Raw genomic sequence first — 17034 nt, forward strand, 5'->3', positions numbered from 1 at the left:
CTCAGTTTTATGACTCTATTTTGATGCATATAAATGTTTTGGGTCGAATGCCCTGTTTTACTGAAATGCCCGAGTGGCTTGATTTGTGAGGATGAGTGTGGATCGGGGCTGCCCGCCTGCAGCATACTTTATTATTATCGCACGTGAGTTGTCCGTACAGATTATAGTGCTTGGGCTGAAGGAGCCCCTTCGGAGTCTGTACACACCCCCAGTGAGCGCAGGTACCTACTGAGTGCGAGTGCCGAGTGCTGAGTGACTGGGAGGCATGAGTGATTGTGAGGTATGCCCGAGTGGCACGAGTGACTGTGAGGTTGCCCGAGGGGCTGTATATGAGTGATGTTCTGCCCGAGGGGCTGTTTATGATTTTATCACTAAATTGCATCGTATTGGCATGCACACATGACATACAGGCATTGAGATGTAATTTTCCTCATAGTGTACAATATCACATCTTTCATGATTTCTCACACATTTTTGACAGATGGGCATAGTGATGCATTATTTTTACACGATTTATCCGGAAGGAAAATGAAACATCTTATTTATTATTGACAAGATTTTGGGAGAAATTTATTGTTTTCAAACTATTCATATTTTTGGGAACTCCGACAAACGATTTGGGTTTCATTGATGTATTTGAAAGGAAGAACTATTTTTTTTGAAATCATGATTTGGCTGAGCATTTTTATCTCTAAGTTACTTCTGGTATTATTTGCTTTATGTTGTTGTGTACTATTGGTTATGGACCCGACCTTGGTAGAAGCTCGTCACTACTTTCAACCTACGGCTAGGTTTGTTACTTACTTAGTACATGGGGTCGGTTGTACTGATACTACACTTCTGCACATTGCGTGCAGATGTTGGCTGTTGTTGTTGTTACTGTGCTCGATGGTTGCGGGATTTGAAGATGTACCTGCGTTTCTGTTGTAGCTGCCTCTTGTTCAGGGTAGCCTTAGATTTACAAAAGCTCTGTTTATGTATTATTCAAACAGACTATTTATTTATTTCATTTCTGCTTTGTATACTCTATTCTTAGAAGCTCATGATTTGTACTACCAGTTCTTGGGGAGATGTATCGGTTTTAGATATTTTTTTAATTAATTTCATTGGAATTGGATAGTTGGAAATTGGCTTACCTAGCGGGTTGGGTTAGGTGCCATCACGACTAGTTGGATTTTGGGTCGTGACAAGTTGGTATCAGAGCTCTAGGTTCATAGGTTCTACAAGTCATGAGCAAGTGTCTAGTAGAGTCTTGCGGATCGGTATGATGACGTCCATACTTATCTTCGAGAGGCTACAAGGCATTTAGGATAATTTCCCATCTTTCTTTCCTTATCGTGTGGAATTGATTCAACTTGAAATATAACTCTTTGAATTCCTTCCACGTGTTTGTATACGCACATAAGCACTCAGTATCAGCTATGCATCGACGGTTTGTGATTCTTTGAATGAGGTTCGAGGTGTGTATTCTATGTTTTGGTGATGGGCCAGTCTGGAAGACTTGAGGCCAAGTTTAAACCGCAACTTAGACTCGGTAGCTCCAGTTGTAACCTGTACATTGGGACTCATATGTCCGGTAATATCCCTATGAGTGGAAGTTGTGGCTCGATGAGCGGCCGAATGGCTTTGTGATGAGTATGATGTAAATGCGAGATGTGTTAAGACGATTTGAATATGACGAAAAGTGTTTCCTTGAAATATAAAGGAAAGGCCATTGGGTGCTTGATTTTCGAATTGATGTGGCGTACAGTCTCCAGTATGAATGTTTTGAAGGATCTTTCACATTGTTAAATTTTGGGGTAAAACTAAATTCTCACGTCTGGTTAATGAGTTTGGACTCCGATAGACTAAGTGATTGCATAGTAATTGTGAATGTGAAAGGGTATAACAAGATACCAGATTGAGGCTAAGTAGGTGGATTATCCCCTGCGGAGTAATCTACGTAGGAGTATTCCTTATGATGTGAGTAGAGAGTTTCTTTTCTAACGACGGGGTGTATGGGTGGAGATTTGAATCTTAATCTAGTTGAGAAAGTTGACTTGTGTGTTAGGAGGATGAATACGAGCTTAGCGAATGATTGAGGTATTTTTATGGTTGGCGTAGTATGAACTTGGGAAGAAGTTTTGTTGGACTGACTGGGGCATTATGGCAGTAAGAGAGTATTGGTATTGTGAGTTATGGAATGTTTTAATCTATGGCTTTGAGCCAAATGGGAGAGTCTACTATTGACAATTTGATTTCATGGTTAGGTGTTAAATTTTAATTTTGGTCTGAGGCATACTTGTGGGTTAGCTATGATTTGCAGAAGTTGAGATCGAGGATGACTCAAATAAAGAAATTTTTGGTTAAGAATTATATTGCACGTATGAGTATATGAAATCCGTGGGATGAGTAAGTTGTTATTGGTGAATGACGTAGTGCGCATGGAGTATGAATTTGATATGTGTTTTAAAAGTAGAGTTACTTCTTTGAGTGTTGTGGTGCTAATGGGGCATGTGTCTTTTGGCCCATTTGGGTGGTGCAATTAGATTTGAGCAAAGTGGGTGACTCCCAAGAAAATTCCAGTGGGTTTGAGAATTACATATAGCAATTGAGAATGTTTCTGGACTTGTGTATGGATAAAATCCGAGATTTGCGTTTGAGGGTGCTTGGACTTACAGAAATTCTATATGACTAAGGATTCTACATTTTTGTATAAGGAAGGTAAGAAGAGCAATTTCAAATTCACATAAGGTATTCTCAAAGTGAGTGTTATAGTTGTGGTATTTTTTAAGGTGCTTAATAAGAATACAATTGCTTATGGGCCGTAGGGCATTGTGGATCTTTGCTAAGGTTTGTAGGGTGAGTTGTGGTTAAAGATCATGGTATTTTAGTAAGAAGAAGTATCAATCTGAAGACAAATTCGGAAGGGACTCGGAGAAAATAGGACAACTGGGTAGTAGGTTGGATCAGAATGGTAATGGATATGATCGGTTCTTTGGGTGCTTATGATGTGGGGGTTTTCTACAAGTGCTTTTTGGCAATACACCTGGACTTGGCGACCTGTGTGGCTTGGTCTAGTTAGAGGAATTTAGTTTTAAGGGCTTGATTATGTGCAAATGGATTCCAAAATATTCTTGATGGTTTCTACCGGTGTGGAGAACGTGTTGTGTATTGTGATTTTCTCTTGGAAAGAAGCAAGAGAAAGGGTTCTAACTAAAATGGCATGATAGATGCGGTGTGTTGTGTGGGATTAAGGTTGATTTGTTCAAGGTCACGGTTTAGCTTTGAAAGAGAGGTCATAAATTCTTAGAGGGCATGAACAATTTTCGATATTTAGATGAATGCTATAACTATTTGGTATTACGTGAGTATAGGGTACATTCAAATAAAAGGGCGCACTATGTTTTGAATTATGGATATTTTATAGGTATTGCGGCACTTTTCTGGTTGATCGACCGCTGACTTTAAGACGTTGCTATGTGGCACGAAAGAATAGGAGAAATATTTCTCGTAGAATGATCGTGTATGAGCGATGTGTTAGACATTCGAGCGGTGGAGATGGAATCAAATATGGTGATTTACGTGTTCTATGGATTTGGAGATTGGGAGTTCCCAGGAGCAGATTGTTTCATGGTTGTGGACTGTGAAGTTGTGACCGGAGCTCGCCAGATGATAAAATGTGTTATGATTCAGTCATTATGGATTTTCGGAGGGATTTTTATCTATTTGTGGGTAACCCGAGTTGATTTGGGGGTCCATAGGTAGGCCCAATTAAGATGTGTCTTCTACACCGAGCCGAAATGGTTGGCTCCATACTACTATTATTGAGGGATGTGTCATTCAGTTGATGTTGAACTTATTCGTGTTTTCAAATGATCTGTGAGTTACTCCTTTATGCTACGAGGAGTTGTGATTCATTGGTTATGTGCACAGATGGTGCGGTTCTATTTGAGCTTTATAGCGAAATTTGAGTGTGAGGAGTATTTGGGTATTGCATGATCGATTGCGTAATGGTTATGTTGCTTCAGATTTTGTGTGTCATTTTTGTCATTTGCCTATCCGTCGTTATTGATTTTGAACAGGGTGGCTCGGGGTATATTATATGGACAAACGTTTGGATGCTGACACATATTGCAGCAGAGTTATGTTAAGGTATGAACCTTGTGTTAGAATCGGGTGATGGTTCTATGGTGTATGATGAATTTTCAGCATTTTGTTGTGGCGGTAGTTATTAATATTGCAGGGCACTTCTCTCATTTGAGTCATTTTTCATGACTGAGTACATTTGAATTGTTGCGTATTGGTGCACAGATGGCACGAGTTGTGGCTCTGAGTTTTATTGGTGCGGCATGTCTGTGGAAATAGTTGTGTTTAGTAATATAAGGTCATTGGACCTCGAATGTGTACTATCATGTTTGATTACGGTATGTTAGGGAGGATAATATTGAAAGTCGGATCAAAAAGCGATTATTGTTCTGGTTGGGGCGAGAGAGCCTTGTGACTTGTTTATTTTGCGTGTTTCTTTTAATATCAACAGTTACCAAGGTGTTGGGATGAGGTTTGGTTCGATATGGGTTTAATACTAGTATGCAGTTGGTTTTGGAGTAGTCATTGCGATCGGGAATGGTGCTACGAGTAAGCGAGTTGTGTGATATGTTGGTTGATTATATCCGTGGTGATAATTATGGCTTGATACAGCTTGTTCTAACTCATAAAGTGTGTAAATGTAAGATTCGTGTCTTGAAAGAAATTCTAAAGGTTGGAAATTAAATTCCAGGATTTATGGGCTAGAGTTAAATTAATGAATTCAGTTGGATTGTGTTGTCAAGCCTATATGGAATAGGGTTACGTGGGTTCACCCCCGGGTACGTGTGTGGTAATATGGAACAATGATTTTATGGCTTGGAAACAACTCTTGGCACGTTCGAGGACGAACGTATGTTTAAGTGGGGGAGAATATAACGACCCGACTGGTCGTTTCAAGTATTACAACCCTGTTTCCCCATTTACTTCTCAAACTGTACTTTACAGTTGTTGTGTAAATTGCCAGGGTAATTGGTTCGGGTCCAATGAGATTTTGGAATAAATTGGAACACCTAGTTCCAAGGTTTAAAGCTTAAGTTAAAATATAGACCGGATGTCGACTTATGTGTAAACGACCTCGAAATGGAGTTTCGATGATTCCAATAGCTCCGTATGGTGATTTTGGACTTAGGAGCGTGTCCGAAAAATTATTTGGAGGCCCGTAGTGGAATTAGGCTTGAAATGCCGAAAGTTAAATTTTTGGAAGGTTTGACCGGGGTTTGACCTTTTGATATCGAGGTCGGAATCATATTTTTGAAATTGGAATAGCTTTGTTATGCCATTTATGACTTGTACGCAAAATTTGAGTTCATTCCGGATTGACTTGCTATGTTTTGACATCGAACCTAGAATGCTCGATGTCGATTCTTCAAGGATATGTGGTATCACATTAATAAAATTAGCTCCAAATTCAGTTTTGATAAAAGTATTAGATCCGTATTGAAATTACGGAGCCATAGGAAAAAGAATCATTGAATTCAGACATCGTATGAGAGAGTTATGCCTATTTCCGTGGCTGGAACGATTTTTCCGTCGCCGTGAGCGCCTAGGGTAGTGTGGGGCGCTAGCCCTGGCGCTGGGAATTTTGGGATGCTGGAAACTACGCCACAGGCAGCGCCCCACGCTACATGTGACGCCCGAAACAGCTGATGGTCTATTAAACGGGGTTCTTGCCATTTTTACTCATTTGTGAGTTTATGGAGCTCGGTGTAGGCGCGTTTTGGGCAATATTCATGGGAAAACATTGGGGTAAGTGTTCCTTATCCTATATTGATTATATTTCATGATTCCATATTCATTTACATCATGAATCCGTGAATTTATGGAAGAAAAATCAGATTTTTATAAAATCTTCCAAAAATGTAAAATGAAGATTTGAAGGTCAATCTGATGTCGGAATTTGATAATTTTTGTATGGTTGGACTCGTATCGGAACGGGTGTTCGAATTTTTTAATTTTTATCGGGTTCCGATATGTGGGACCTACATGCGATTTTTGAGCTAAATTTTGGATTTTTATGGAAAAATAGCATTTTCCTATGGAATTGATTTCTATACGTCGTGTTGATTGTATCGAATTATTTTGACTAATATTTGAGGCGTTCGGAGGCCGAATCACGAGGAAAAGGTTTATTGGAATAAAGAATTTGCTTGGATTGAGGTAAGTAACTCTTCTAATCTTGTAGTTGAGGGTATGAACCTTGAATATATGTATTTTGTGAATTGTTGGGAGGTGGCGCACATGCTAGGTGACGGGCGTGTGGGCGTGCACTATAGAAATTGTGACATAATTGATTATGTGGAATTTTATAGTTAAATAACCTTGGTATTTTCCATGCGATTTTATGTGTTAAAGAAATTGAGCTGAAAAGCATATTACAAATCATGTTGAGGCTATGTGCTAGTATTATTGGGACCCACAGAGGTCATATTGCTGTGAATTATTGTTTTAAATTGAAAAGTCATACACACTCATATTCATTTCATTGCATATCATAACTCAGTTTTATGACTCTATTTTGATACATATAAATGTTTTGGGCCGAATGCCCTGTTTTACTAAAATGCCCGAGTGGCTTGATTTGTGAGGATGACTGTGGATCGGGCTGCCCGCCTGCAGCATACTTATGACTGAGTGAGGCCGAGGGCCTGATTGGTGAGGATGAGTGTGGATCGGGGTTGCCCGCCTGTAGCATACTTTATTATTATCGCACGTGAGTTGTCCGTGCAGATTATAGCGCTTGGGTCGAAGGAGCCCCTCCGGAGTCTGTACACACCCCAATGAGTGCAGGTACCTACTGAGTGTGAGTGTCGAGTGCCGAGTGATGAGTGACTGGGAGGCATGAGTGATTGTGAGGTATGCTCGAGTGGCAAGAGTGATTGTGAGGTATGCCCGAGTGGCAAGAGTGATTGTGAGGTATGCCAGAGTGGCAGGAGTGACTGTGAGGTTGCCCGAGGGGTTGTATATGAGTGATGTTCTCTCGGGCTGTTTATGATTTTATCACTAAATTGCATCGCATTGGCATGCACACATGACATACATGCATAGAGATGAATTTTTCCTCATGCGGTACAACATCAGATGATTCATGATTTCTCACACATTTTTGACAGATGGGCATAGTGATGCATTTTTTTTACACGAGTTATCCGGAAGGAAAATGAAAAATCTTATTTATTATTGACAAGATTTTGGGAGAAATTTATTGTTTTCAAACTATTCATATTTTTGGGAACTCCGACAAACGATTTGGGTTTCATTGATGTATTTGAAAGGAAGAACTATTTTTTTTTGAAATCATGATTTGGCTGAGCATTTTTATCTCTGAGTTACTTCTGGTATTATTTGCTTTATGTTGTTGTGTACTATTGGTTGTGGACCCGACCTTGGTAGAAGATCGTCACTACTTTCAACCTACGGCTAGGTTTGTTATTTACTCAGTACATGGGGTCGGTTGTATTGATACTATACTTCTGCACATTGCGTGCAGATGTTGGCTGTTGTTGTTGATGTGCTCGTTGGTTGCGTGATTTAAAGATGTACTTGAGTTCCTGTTGTAGCTTCCTCTTGTTCAGGGTAGCCTTAGATTTACAAAAGCTCTGTTTATATATTATTCAAACAGACTATGTATTTATATCATTTCCGCTTTGTATACTCTATTCTTAGAAGCTCATGATTTGTACTACAAGTTCTTGGGGAGATGTATCGGTTTTAGATATTTTCTATTAATTAATTTTATTGGAATTGGATAGTTGGAAATTGGCTTACCTAACGGGTTGGGTTAAGTACCATCACGACTAGTGGGATTTTGGGTCGTGACAGTCGACACTATCTGCGATGGAACCACCTACATCCATTCAAAGATGTAGCGCCCCTGTAAAAGGGACTTTAGTACTGTTGAATAGTACTTGTATGTAAGGCAAATACCAATCTTAGTAGAATGAACAGTGAAACAAAGAGAAGGCGGTCATAATAATCAATAAGTACTTCATATAAATACAAAGAAAAGACCAAGTAAGGATCATATAGTTTCCAATTCGATCTTTCCATCTTTTTAGATTAATAATCTTTAGTGCCAAAGCCTCAACTCACAATGCCACCGTATTTTTACACGGAGTCCGATCTCGGCCAGACCGGCTAAGCCATCTCAAGTGAGACATATCCATATCCACAATGTAATTCAATAATTCCAATACAAATGATACTATGTATACAACATGGCGTCCGATCTCGGCCCGATCGGCTAAGCCATCTCACTTGAGACATAACTTCTTTCAACTATCCACTCAATTTACATTTCTTTCCCATCTCCATTACATGGCACAAACAACCTCATTTATTCAGTAGATCTTGGCACATTTTACAATTCAAGTCTTTCCCTTTTTATTTATTCGAATAACATCATCATTCATGTAGATAAGTACCATCACATAAAGCATTTCACACATAAGGGAAGGAGCTTGGAAAATCATAATTACGTTCTCAAATAGCATGCTGATATGGTAACCATCTAAAACAATTAGGGAACATGAATCTTTCAATCAAACACACTAAGGCAAACAATTCTAGTATAATCAAGTTGGAACTTACACCAATTATTCGGACACCAGGAGTTCGATTCTAAGAAGAAGAGAGTTAGGCATACATACGTCAATTGCGCTTCTTTAGACTCTACAATTATCCGGAACCCTTAGCAACCTGAATCTATTTTGGCAATATACAAATTGAACCCAAAATTAGAAAAATGTTCATAGTTCTAGTTTACTTTTTATTTTTCCCACACTCTTTATCACATGCATGCAAGATGAACCACTCTCATACCCATGAAGTATTATCCTAGTACCCCATTATAGCTATGTTTGAAATTAAGAGCTGGGGTGATGAAATCTTACCCTTTTGGATGAATAAATTGGGTGCTATACTTGAGTATTTCCAAGCATTGAGTGATGGTTGAAGATTGATTGATGAAAATTAGGCCCTCCCTCTAGAACCCTCTCTCTCACACTAGAAATATGAGAAATGAGCTTCAAAATGGACTAAAGGGGTGTTTTAACGGAATGGGGGTCGGGTTTTAAATTAAGAAAAATGGTGTCCCGACCCAGGTCTGCGGTCGCATAACGGTTATGCGGTCCGTAAAGTGACCGCAAAAATTGCCCTCAGGGGCCTGAACTTACGGGCTAGGTATGCGACCAGTTTGCGGTCCGCATACTCGTTCTGCGGTCGCATAATGCACCGCAGAACTCCCTCCGTAATAACCCAAGAGGGGTTATGCGATCGATGTGCGGTCCACATATCGATTATGCGGTCGCATAATCGTTTGCAAAACTGACCTCAAGTTGGCCAAACTTACTGCTTCACTCTGCGGCCATTATGCAGTCCGCAGAGTGATTATGCGGCCGCATAATGGGCCGCAAAAATGTATTTTTCTGCGAAATATTTTCCTCTCAGTTCGTAGGGTACTGTTCAATCCAAAAAGTCCGAACAACGGCAAGCTTTTCTATTACCATAACGCAGGAATCTAACTTGGAACTACGATACCCCAAGTTTTTGGTTAAAATTTTTACGGGTCCTTACATTATGTCTTTCACTTCTTGAGTTCAACAAGTGACTACGAAGGAAATGACTAATATGTGAGGAAGAAGTGCAGTAAATAAAAAAGGTTTAATGGGTTTTAAATAAATTGGTATTTTTTTTAATTTGGTGGCTTTCCGTTAGGTGAGATGTATTTTTAAAAAGTTTAGCCAACGGTAAGGGTAGATATGTTCCGATAGTATAACAGGGGATAGATGAGAACAATATACTAAAGTAGAGGGGTAAATTTTACTCTTTTCCCTTTATACATTATGTTTGATTACTATACTTTCTAAAAGGTTTAAGATTTGTATTATATTAGTTTTAATTTTAGTTATAATATAAATGATGGAAGTCACATAAACTGAAGGAGCTTTAAAATTACAAGACATAAAGGAGGGATAACTTGAGGAAAATTATAAAATCAATTGAAATACATAAATAAGTATCTATCTTGATGTGAATTCTGAAAGATTTTTGAAATATTATTTACTAGCAATGTTACCTTTTATTTTGGGAGAAAACATAGGCAAACACTTTAACTAACATAAATTTTTTACTTTAACACCTCAACTAAGCAATTTTTCACCGAAACACGTTTACTATATCTTTACCGCACCATTTTAACACGTCCGACTGACATGCCAAATAACGTGAACATCACTGCTCTTGAGCGCGTGAACATTAAAAATATGCTGAAAAATCTATTTCAATGGTACAATACAAACGGTAAAATTCACCATTTCCTTATTATATAATTAAACCCTCATCCCTTTTACCAGCCCTATTTCTTCACCCTTTCCTAAAAAATCCAGCCCTATTTTTTCACCCTTTTCTTGATTTTATGGTTTAAAAATTCTATTCATCTCTCCAAATTTAAAGTAGCCTCGCCGTTTGTTTTTGAATCTTGGCTTAAACTCTCAATTATGTCTCTCACACCAAGAGTCGATTCATGCCGGTGTGGTCATCAATGTCAATTGAAAACTTCATGGTCTCCATCTAATTTTGGAAGGAGGTTCTATGGATGCGAAATTGAAAAGGTAAGTGATAATTAACTACAATTAAATAATTTTTATTCCAGTTGTTGTTCCCAATTTTAGTTTGAATGATTTTTTTTTGAAGGTCAAATGTGGGTGTAATTATTTTAGGTGGGTTGACGACGAGTTTCGTAGCCAAGCGAAAAGGGTTATTTGTGGTTTACTAAACAGGGTCAAAGCTTTTGAAGATGAAAGGGCTCGTGCAAGAACATGGAGGAAGAATTGGCTTCTATTATAGTAATAATGCTAATTATTTGGGTTTGCTATTGTGTCGTCGATCGTTGAAGTTGTTGTGATTTTGCTGGTGGTCAGAGTAGTTGCTGTATTTTGTGTTTGTAGTGGTGGTTGATATATTTTGGGTGTATCTAGTTTGTCTGAATGTAATTGTGGCCTGTGGCCTTATTATTTTTCTGCAATTGCCTTTTATGTATTGGTTTAGATATGGAATTCAAAGTTCTAAAATGTTGAAGTTGTAGCATGAACTCAACTGATAAGTCATAACAAATTGCATTCAACTGCCTTTAATTTTTCTGCAATTGCCTTTTATTTTTATGCAATTGCATTCATAACTGATGCAAAAGGCTATTGATGCTACCAACTGAATGCTCCATTAAAGCACATACACGAATGCTTTAAACACCTCTTCCCCTTATTATTTTAACCCTAACAGTGAGTTTTCTAGAAGCAGTTGCTGGAGGTGCATTTGGAAATGCACCCCTGCCAAATCTAGTGTTGTTTCCCCTTTCTCTGCCACTGGTTATGCTTGTATTAGTATTGTGCTTGTATTAGTGTTGTTTCCCCTTCCCCTGCCACTATTTATATTAGTTGCTACAGATTCTTGAGTTGCTTGACTTCCTTGGCTTTGTTGAGTTGCCTGAGTTGACTGTCTACTTGTATACTCTCCCATTCCACCCTAAAAGATTCCAATTATAACACATATATAAGTTAGCATTTTAGGTGAATAAAAAGGTGAAAAATATTGCAACTTACCCTTGATTGGCATGTAGACTTGTTATGACCTGCTTGATGACATTTTGAACATGTCATCTTAACTCCTTGCTTAGAGAGCTTGCCATACGTCTTTTTCTTAGGCTCATTCTTGGCCTTTATTCTTTTCTTTTGGGGCCTACCTGGCATTGACTTTGGTGCAGGAGGCTCAATTACCATGTTATTAGTGTTAGGCCACATCTTCATATTAGGGATTGGTTCAAGAAAGTATTGATATGCCTTGATAAATGTCTCTTCTCTATACTAGTGAATCACATAATTGTATGGTTCTTCTTCTTGGTGATAGATTGCACATATTATATGTGCATGAGGGATCCCTCTTAACTTCCAGGATCTACAAGTACATGTTCTTCTCCTCAAGTTCACTATATATATGTATTCATACTCATCAACCTCAAACCCATCAGTTCCAAACCACAAAAAGTTGAGATGAACTAGTAAGTTAAAATACAAGTAGAGATGAAGTAAAATACCTTTTGCATATCAGACATAACTATTAATCCAACTCCATCTCCTAACTACAAATCAGATATTAAGATGTTTATAAACCAACTCCAAGATGCTTTTGACTCATTATCTATCACAACCCGTGCAATGGGATACATTTGTTGATTCCCATTTTTCCAATAGCTACCAACAATTCACCCTTACATGCTCCCTTTAGAAAACACCCATCAAATACAATGATCTTCTTGCATCCTTCCAACCAACCTTTCTTCAATGCATCAAAGCAGACATAGAAATATTTAAACAAATTCTTTCCAGGCTCTAAATTTTTGTCAGTTTTGACCAAGCAAGTGGTACCAGGATTGGTTTGTGTAATAATATCAGCATAGTCACATAATCTAGAAAACTCCATCTCCCAATCCCCTATAAACTTCCTAAGAACTATATGTTTTACCCTGTAACATATGGTTCTACCAACATATAAACCCAATTTGTCTCTAACCAATTCTTGTATTTCCCATATCCTAATATAGGGCTGAGAAGTGATCCTATCTCTGAATTTGTTAGCAATATACTTAGAATTACAAAGCATGTTCTTGTTCATTGGAGTGCACTTGTGAATAGGATGATACTTCTTAACTATAAAATTTCCTGAATCCCTGTCAAGACTTGCAAATAACTCCCACTGGCAAATCTTAGATTTACATTTCACCCTCACCTTAGTTAGCTCATTAGGTTTGAGTTTCATCTGTGCATGGTATTCAATAGCATAGTCAATCACTGGCTCACTGCCTTCCTAAATTGTTTGACTTTCTCAAATATCATGCCAAGTTCAAAAATAGCCACAACACAATCTAGATCATATCTTAACTTTGTACTCTTCCTTCTACTTGGAAAATCAACACAAATTTTAGCTTCCACATCTAGCTCATCATCAGAATCATCACTACATATATCAGAACTATCAACAAATGCCTCATCTCCCTAATTTACCAGCATATTTGTCTACCTTGTTCTTGCCAATGTCTTCAAAATCTCTATCTATTTTTCCTTCTCCTAGAGGTACTTCTACATGAACAGTTGGTTTTTTCCTTCTTCGAGCCTATAGCTTTGTTTTCTTTTCATTCATGACAGCTATCAACTCTTCATAAGCATCACTATCTTCTTCTTTTGGTACAAAATCAAAATCTGAGTCACTAACTACTCTCCAGATTTGAAATAGCACCATCAAGATCTGTAACATCACCTTCTACAACCTCTTCCCTCCCCACACCACTTAGATTAGTAGAAACATCTTCCCTAACAACCTCCTCCCTCCCCACACCATTTAAATCAGTAGCAACATCTTCCCTTACTTCAGTCTCAGCAGTAACATCTTCCCTTACTTCAGTTTCAGCAGTAACATCTTCCTTCACTGCAGTTTCAGCAGCAACATCTTCCCTCACTTCATTTTCAGCAGAAACATCTTCCCTCTCTTCTATATTTATTTTTCCCAGATGCACCATTCACTTCAGTTACACCTCTTTCTGGACCACTAATAAGTCCAGTAGGTGCCACATCATCCACTAACTTAGGGACTTGGAAGGGGTTTCGGATTTACCATTGCATTAATACTCCTGATAGTTTCATGGCTCTAATTAATTTCACAATACGGCACATCTCTTCACGGTCATAGTTAATTTAATAATTTTATGTGCAAGATTTGTGTACTTTTCACATCTCTGACATATTATAATAAGGTTGGAAACTACTACATACATATGGTCATGTAAAAGAAATACGGTAAAGACCCGATCGGTCATTTTGTATTTTAGAACCTCGTTGTAACGACCCGGCCGGTCGTTTTGAGAGTTGTAGCCCCATTCCACCCATTTTCTGCTCTTTTTGTGCTTTACAATTGTTATATGACTTATCAGGTTAGTTGGTTCGGGTCCAGAAGGATTTCGGAATGAATTGAGACACTTAGTCTCATAATTAAAAACTTAAGTTGGAAAAGTTGACCGGATGTTGGCTTCTGTGTAAACAACTCTAGAATGGAGTTTTGATGGTTTCGTTAGCTCCGTTGGGTGATTTTGGGAGGAGTGTGTCCGGATTGTGATTCAAAGGTCCGTAGTAGAAATAGGCTTGAAATGGCGAAAGTTAGATTTTTGGAAAGTTTGATCGGGAGTGGACTTTTTTGACATCGAGGTTGTATTGGGATTTTTGGAAGTTGGAGTAGGTACGTGGTGTCATTTGTGACTTGCGTGCAAAATTTGACGTCAATCGAACGTGATTTGCTAGGTTTCGGCATCATTTGTAGAAATTTAGAATTTCAAAGTCCGTTAGGCTTGAACTAGGGTGCAATTCGTGTTTTCGATATTGTTTGAGGTGATTTTACGACTCGACTAAGTTTGTATAAGGTTTTAGTACTTGTTTGTATGTTTGGTTGAGGTCCTGGGGGCCTCGGGTTTATTTCGGGTGGTTAACGGACTTGGAATTGAACTTAGTAAAGGTGCTGAGTTTGGGTGTTGCTGGTGTAAATGAACCTGCAGAGTGGGAACCTTAGATGTAGGCTCGCAGGTGCGGGTTAAGGTCCACAGATGCGGGGTATGAAGGGGAGGTGAGTAGGTACAAAGATTTCCCCGCACCCGCGTGACCGCAGATGCGACAGGAAGACCACATAAGCAAAATTGGACTGTGGGGCTAGGCTCCGCAGAAGTAGAGGTTTTTCTCGTAGAAGCGAGTCTGCAGGAGCAGAAGTTTGATATGCGGGTACGGAGTTAACTGCAGAAGCAGGCTTGGAGTCACTCCTGCGAGGCCACAGAAGCGGTTAAGTGAGTCGCATAAGCGATATCGCTGGGCAGAACACGAGGGATCCGAGATTTTCACCATTTCTAACACTTTGAGCTCGAGATTTGGAGATTTTTGAGAGGATATTTTAGGGTATTCTTGAGGTAAGTCCCTTGTGCTCTTTTTTGATCAATAATCTTGTATCCCCATTGATTTCCCTACCTAGTTTGTTTGTTTTTAAGATGTAATTTGGGGTTTGATGCTAGAAATTTGGAGAGTTGATCTGGGGGATTTGGGTCACGATTTGGTGTTGGATTTTGATAAAAATTGTATGGTTGGACTCGTGGTTGGATGGGATTTTGGGTTTTGTGAGTTTTGTTGGATTTTGAGACGTGGGCCCGGGGGCCAGCTTAGAACTAATTTCGGATTTTGATTAATAACTTCATATTTTTCTTACGGAATTGATTCCTTTAGCCCATATTGATTGTATCGTACTGTTTATGGCTAGATTCGAGGCATTTAGAGGCCGATTTGCGAGGTAAAGGCGTGTTGGAGTAGAGTTTTCCTAGGATTGAGGTAAGTAACACTTTTATTCTTGGCTATGAGGGTTCGAAACCCCGAATTATATGTTATGTGATTGGTGTTGAGGTGACACACATGGCAAGTGACAGGCGTGCAGGCGTGCACCATACGAATTATGACCTGGTCGATTCCATGGTATTGTATACTGGTTCTATCTTGTTAATATCCGTGTTTTCATCATGTGATAAAGTAGTTGAGCTGTAAATCATGCTGGAGATCATATTTAGGCTATATGCTGGTACTGTTGGGACCCATACTGGTCGTTTCTTGTTGTTGACTTACTGATTTTGTTGATATTTTTTACTCAGTCATATTCATTCATTTCATATCATATCTCAGTCTTTATTGTTATTTATTGATATATCATATCATCATGTTTGGGCTAGTTTCATGACATTGTGAGCCCGTGAGAGAGACTGAAGATATTGATGACTGAGTGAGGACGAGGGCCTGATTATGAGTGACATTTATGGGATCAGGATACACGCCGCAGCGGTTATACTGATTTATGATAGCGCTTGGGCTGAAGGAGCCCCTCCGGAGTCTGCATACACTGTCAGTGAGCACGATTGATTATATTGAGGGATGTATCTTCCCTATACATGGATCTTGTTTGAAGTATTTATATACCTGGGGATGGATCTTCCCCATAGGCTGGGTTGGCCCTACTCAGTACTGAGTGACCGATATTGAGTTGATGTATATATTTTGGGATGGATCTTCCTAGGCCGGATTGTCCATATACAGTATTGAGTGATTGAGCATTTGAGAGTGTGAGCACATGAGGCTGTCATCTTCGTGCATCACATACATCATGTGCATTGGCATGTAGAAGTATAGGAGTTATATTCTTCATATCATTCAGATTTGATCTATCTTACTGTATTTAGTTTAACTGTTGAACTTGAAAGCATGCCTACATTTCTTCACTGTTATTTCTATAATGAACTATACCAGTTGAGTTTGTCACTACTTTCAGTCCAAAGTTTGGATTTGTTACTTATTGAGTTAATTGTAGTCACGCTACACCCTGTACCTCATGTGCAGATCCAGGTTCTTCCGGTTACGGCGGTTGCTGAGTGTGGAGTCAGGATCTCGGGAGACTATCGAAGCAGCTGCATGGCATTCGTAGACCTTGACTCTCCTTCATTATCTTTACTTGTATTTAAGTTTTTACTCTTTAGACGTTGTTTTAGACTATCTTCCATTGTAGATGCTCATGTACTCGGTGACACCCCAGTTTTAGGAGAGATTGTATTGGGTTACGTATTTATTTCTATTTTCAAAGGGTTTTCCTGAAATATTAACCGCTTCTATATTTTTCAAATCTTTTGGTTATGACTGAAATAGTTGAGTAGTTGGCTTGCCTAGTTCCATGATAAGCGACACCACGATGGTTGGTTTTGGGTCATGACAAGTTGGTATCAGAACCTAGGTTATATAGGTCTCACGAGTCATGAGAAGGTTTAGTAGAGTCTTGCGAAACGGTATGGAGACGTCTGTACTTATCTTCGAGAGGCTTCCAAACCCTTAGGAAACTTCACATTCTTGAATT

Source organism: Nicotiana tabacum, chromosome 17, assembly GCF_000715075.1.
Source record: "Nicotiana tabacum cultivar K326 chromosome 17, ASM71507v2, whole genome shotgun sequence".
Classification (NCBI taxonomy): domain Eukaryota; kingdom Viridiplantae; phylum Streptophyta; class Magnoliopsida; order Solanales; family Solanaceae; genus Nicotiana; species Nicotiana tabacum.